The sequence below is a fragment of the Phoca vitulina genome, unplaced genomic scaffold (assembly GCF_004348235.1).
Source record: "Phoca vitulina isolate PV1807 unplaced genomic scaffold, GSC_HSeal_1.0 scaffold33, whole genome shotgun sequence".
In the NCBI taxonomy this organism is placed as follows: Eukaryota; Metazoa; Chordata; class Mammalia; order Carnivora; family Phocidae; genus Phoca; species Phoca vitulina.
The window spans coordinates 14,412,587-14,418,328 of NW_022589736.1; positions in this window are offsets into that span (position 1 = coordinate 14,412,587).

A 5,742-nucleotide genomic window follows, 5' to 3' on the forward strand; every position below is an offset into this window, starting at 1 on the left:
CTTTTTCTATCCTTTTACTTTCAGTCTTTATGTGTGTTTAGGTCAGAGGTGAGTGTCTTGTAGTAGCATATAGATGGGCCTTGTTTATTCTTCCATTTCACCACCGTATAAGTTTAGGATTTTTTTTAAGATTCTGCATATAAGTTGAATCTTACAGTCTTTGTCTTTCTCTATCTGACTTATGGACTTTGAGATTATGCTAGGTGAAATCCCTGTTGTCACAAATGGCAGGATTTCCTTTTTTATGGCTAGATGATATTCCATATGTACATATAGCACGTTTCTCTTATGCATTTGACCACAAATGGACACATATCTTAGCTACTGTCAATGAAGCTGCAATGATCATGGGGGGATACAGATATCTTTTTGAGACAGTGATTTCACTTCCTTTGGGTAAATACTCAAAAGTACAATTGCTCAATCATATGGTAGCTTTATATTTACTTTTTGAGTAGCCTCCATACTGTTTTTCATAGTGGCTGTACCAGTTTACATCCCTCACTCACATGTCACAATTTGTAAAGATTTTCTCCATTTCAGTAGGTTGCCTTTTTGTTTTGTTATGATAACCTTTGCTTTATAGAAGCTTTTTAGTTTGATGTAATGGTGTATTTGCTTTTGCTGTGTTTGTTTTTGGTGTCAAATACAAAAAAAAAAAAAAAAAAAATCATTGCCAAGACTGATGTCGACGACCTTACTCCCTATATTTTCTTCTAGAAGTTTTACAATTTCAGGTCTTATGTTCAAGTCTTTAATTTTGAGTTGATTTTTATCTATGGTATAAAATAGTGATCCAGTTTCATTCTTTTGCATTTGGCTATTGACTTTTCCCAGCACCATTTTTTTTTATTTTAAAGATTTTTATTTATTTACTTGAGAGAGAGACAGAGCATGAGCGGGGGGGAGGGGCAGAGGGAAAGGGAGAAGCAGACTTCCCACCGAGCAGGGAGCCCAACATGGGGCTCCATCCCAGGACCCTGAGATCATGATCTGAGCTGAAGGCGGGTGCTTAACCGACTGAGCCACCCAGATGCCCCTCAAAGTGTGTTTTTTTTATGTTATGTTAATCACCATACATTACATCATTAGTTTTTGATGTAGTGTTCCATGATTCATTGTTTGCGCGTAACACCCAGTCCTAGCACCATTTATTGAAGGGACTATCTTTTACGTATTGTATATTCTTGTCTCTTTTGTTGTAAAGTGTGTGTGTGTGTGTGTGTGTGTGTGTGTGTGTGTGGTTATTTCTGAGATCTTTATTCTGTTCCATTGATCTACATGTCTGTCTTATGTCAGTACCAAACTGTTTTGATTACTGTAGATTTGTAATATGGTTTGAAATCAGGAAGTTTGATGCCTCTAGCTTTGGTCTTTTTTAAGATTGTTTTTATTATTTGGAATTTTTTGTAGATCCATACGAATTATATGATTGTTTTTTATTACTGTGAGAAATGCCATTGAATTTTTGATAGGGATTGCATTGAATCTGGAGGTCACTGTGGATAGAATGGACATTTTAACAATATTAATTTTTCCAGTCCATAAGCACAGATTATCATTTCATGTATTTGAGTCTTCAATTTCTTTTATCAGTGTTTTGTAGTTTTCAGTGTACAGGTCTTCCACCTCCTTGATTAAATTTATTCCTAAATATTTCATTGGTTTTGATGCTATTGCAAATGGGATTATTTTTTATTTTTATCTCTCCCTTTAGATAGTTTGTTGTTAGTGTATAGAAATGCAACTGATTTTTAATGTTGATTATGTACCTTGCAACTGTATTGAATTTTTAAAATTTTATTTAAGAGAGAGAGAGAGAGCATGAACAAGGTGGGGAGAGGCAGGGAGAGAGGGAGAAGCAGACTCGCCGCAGAGCAGGGAGCCCAATGCAGGGATCGATCTCAGGGCCCTGAGATCATGACCTGAGCCAAAGGCAGATGCTTAACTGCCTGAGCCACCCAGGTGCCCCAAATTTATTGAATTTATTTAATATTTTTTTATAGAGTTTTTAGGGTTTTATATATGATTATGTCATCTGCAAATGGAGACCATTTTACTTCATCTTTTCCTATTTGAATGCCTTGTGTCTTTTCCTGCCTAGTAGACTCAGTACCATTTTGAATAAAAGTGGCAAGAATAAAGGTGTTCCTGATCTTGTAGGAAACTTTCAGCTTTTTACCATTGACTTGATGTTACTTGGCATATACAGCTTTTATTTTATGAAGTACATTCTCTCTTGTTATAAGGCAGCAAAGAATTTGGCTGAATTGTGTTCTAGTGTTTTGTGGAAGGTGGAACTTGTGAGTGATGAAATTGGATATTTACCTGAGGAGATTTTAAAATTTCAGCTTTATTGAGGTATAATGGACACAGCTGAGGAGGTTTTTAAGCAAGGTGTTAAAGGAGTGGCTTAGTCTCTCATCACTTATAGGAAAATGTGAGAGGAGAGAGATAAACTGCAGGAATTATTAAGCAAAAAGGAACCAGAACTTGAAGATTTGGAAAATTCCCAGCCTATCTTTATTGTAAAAAATGAGAATGTATGCTCTGAAGAGAACACCCAGGATGTGAGTGGGAAATCATTTGATAAAGAGGTCATGGAGGTGAGCCCTGCATTTAATCAGCAATCTCAGCAGAAGCAGACATAGAAATGGGATTATACCAGCAGACACTGCCAGCTTAGACCAAAGGGAACAGGACAGTAGAGCTATTTGGCTGTGAACATTTTTTATGCTACAGAAAAAGAGAAGAATGACCCCTAAGGTGATCCAGAGATCATCAAGGATGTCATTCCCACCACAGGCATAGGGTGCAAGGAAGTTTCCTCCTTACTAGTCTCAAAGATTTCAGAAGATAGGGCTCCCCTCCTCAGTTTCTACATGTCAGGCTGCCCCACCCAGGACCTCAGGGGTGAGGCTACCACAAAGAGCTAGGGGCAGGGCTGCTGCCTAAAGCCATGCGGGTGATGCGACCATCCAAGTGGGCACAGCATCCAGCAAAAGAAGATTATTCTCCATACTTAAGATTCAGTGGAATTTATCTTGCTAGATTTTGGACTGTTTGCAGCCTGTCTCCCCTTGCTTCTTTATAAGTTCTCCCTTTTAGAATAGAAATGTCCCTATACCTGTTCCACTGTTGTATTTTGGAAGCATATCACTTGTTTGGTTTCATAAATTCATAACTGGAGAAGAATTGTGCTTCAGGATGAATCCTACCTCAAGTCTCCTCCATAACTGATTTAGATGATACTTCGGTGAAACTTTGGACTTGGAGTGAATGCTGGAATGAGTTAAGACTTCGGGGGTTGTTGGGATGAAATAAATGCATTTTGCATGTGATAAAGATATCAATTGTGGGGATCAGGGGGCAGAATGTTACGAGCTGAATTATATTACCCTCAAATTTGTATTTTGAAGCCCTAACTCCCAACATGATCATATTTGTACATGGGGTCTTTGGGAGGTAATTAGAATCAAATGAGGTCATAGGATGGGCCTTGATCCAATGGGATGGGTGTCCTTAGAAGGGGAGGAGGAGACAGACTTGGAGAGTTCCCTCTCTTCTCCATACATGCCCAGAGGAAAGGCTGTACGAAGACATAGTGAGAAGGTGGCCTTCTACCAGCCAAGAAGAAAGCCTCACCAGAAAATGAATATTTTCATGCCTTAATTTGAGACTTCAAGCATCCAGAACTGTAAGAAAATCAGTTTCTGTGGTTTAAGCCACCCAGTCTGTGGTATTTTGTTATGTCAGCCCAAGCAGACTAATGCAGTGGCTGACACCATTAGAAGCACTTCGTGTACATCAACTATTCTGATGTATAGGCTGGTTCTTTTTTTTTTTTTTTTAGGCTGGTTCTTGAGAAATGTAGGGGTTAGGGGTGGCAACTCCCTCACACAGTCAAAAATCCATGTATAACTTTGGACTCCCTGAGAGCTTAACTACCAATAGCCTACCATTGACCGAAGCCTTACCAATAACATAAACTCACTTAACACATATTTTGTGTGATATATGTATTATATGCTGTGTTCTTATAATAAGCTAGAGAAGAGAATGTTTTATTAAGAAAATCATAAGAGAAACTGTATCAACAGTTCTCTATGTATAGTTACTGAAAACTATGTATAGGCCAGCTGGGCTGATGGGACAGGGGTGGCACCAGTTGCAGGGGTCTGGCTCTGAGATGGTGATGTCCCACATCCTGGTGGCCTCGGCTAAACCATGGCAGCTGCTGGGTGGGCCTACCAACTGTGACAGCAGCCTGGAGGCACAGTACAGCTGCTCCCTCGGCCTGAAGGTGTACTATGGGGCTGTGGCCATCAGCGACTGTGACCACATGTGAGTGTGCTGGCCTCTGGGAGACCACAGGGCTGGGGGTCTGTGGTGGGGAAGAGTGTGTCTGGGCCAGTAGAGGCCTGAGGCAGTTGGCTGGCCCTGTGCAGCCCCAGAGTTCAGTACACAGAATTCTGGGTACAAGGGAGCAGAATTTGCCATACAGCACTGTCCCTGCCCTTTGGATACATCCCTCCACTCCAGCTAACCACCTGCCTGCCAGCCCCAGGCCATCCACCCAGTCACCCTGTCAGCACCTGGGGCAACGTGCTGTTCTGCTGGTCCCAGGACGCCTGGGGGCTTGTGACTGCCTTACTGGCCTTCCTCAGGTACTCATCAGGGAGCAGGTGCATCCTCTGTGACAGTCACCCTCCATTTGGTCCTGTGAAGATGGGTTAGCAATTGTAAATAAATGCCATGTGTCTTTTGCTTTCAACCCTTAAATCTCTGTGTAATTCAAACCTGTGTTATTCAAGGATTAGCTGTATACCTATGAGGAAGATAATATATTATCACCATCTACATAATACAAATAAGAAGCCTGAAGCTTAGAAAGGTCATATACCTCAGTGCTGAAAAGTAGTTTAGGCATACACACCACACACACACACACACACACACACACACACACACAAATATAGCAAAATACAGGCACCGATGAAAAGAAGATCAGTAGTTGCCTGATGACAAGTCAGTGGGGATTGGCTGCAAAGGGGCACAGGGAAACTTTGTGGGGTGATAGAAATATTCTATATCTTATTTTATATCATGGTAGCAGTTTCATGGGTGAATATAGTCCTTGAAACTCCTCTAACTATATGCTTAAAATGGGTACACTTTATTACAGGTAATTTATAATTCAGTAAAAATGACTAAAATTTTTAAAATAAAAATCAGATTCTTGCTATTAAAAAGAAAAAAGATAACTAGAATCAGACCACTTGGGTCTGAATCCCAGCTTCATTATAAATTGTGTTATGTTGATCGAGTTACTTAATCTCTCTAGTTCTCTCCATCTCCAGTTCCTCATCTATAAAATGGGGATAAGAATGTTTTCTTAATATATATTTTAAGACTTTTATTCAAGTATTTTATACTATATTTTATTCATTTATGCATTTATCCCACATATATATATAACAAATATGTACTGTGTGCCAGGATCCATTCTAGGTAGGAAGAAGGAACCCATCATTCTGGACAGTGTAGCAGTAAACAAAACAGTATTTCTATGTCCATGGTGCTAATTTTCTAATGGGGGAAGGGGGAGGCCATAGACTAGTAAAAATTTTTTATTTTTTTTGCAGATAGAAATAAATGCTACAAATGAGATTAAACAAAGTAATGGTATTAGCTAGGGAATGTATTAGAGAGTGTGCTCAAGGAAAGGTCTCCTAATGGGGT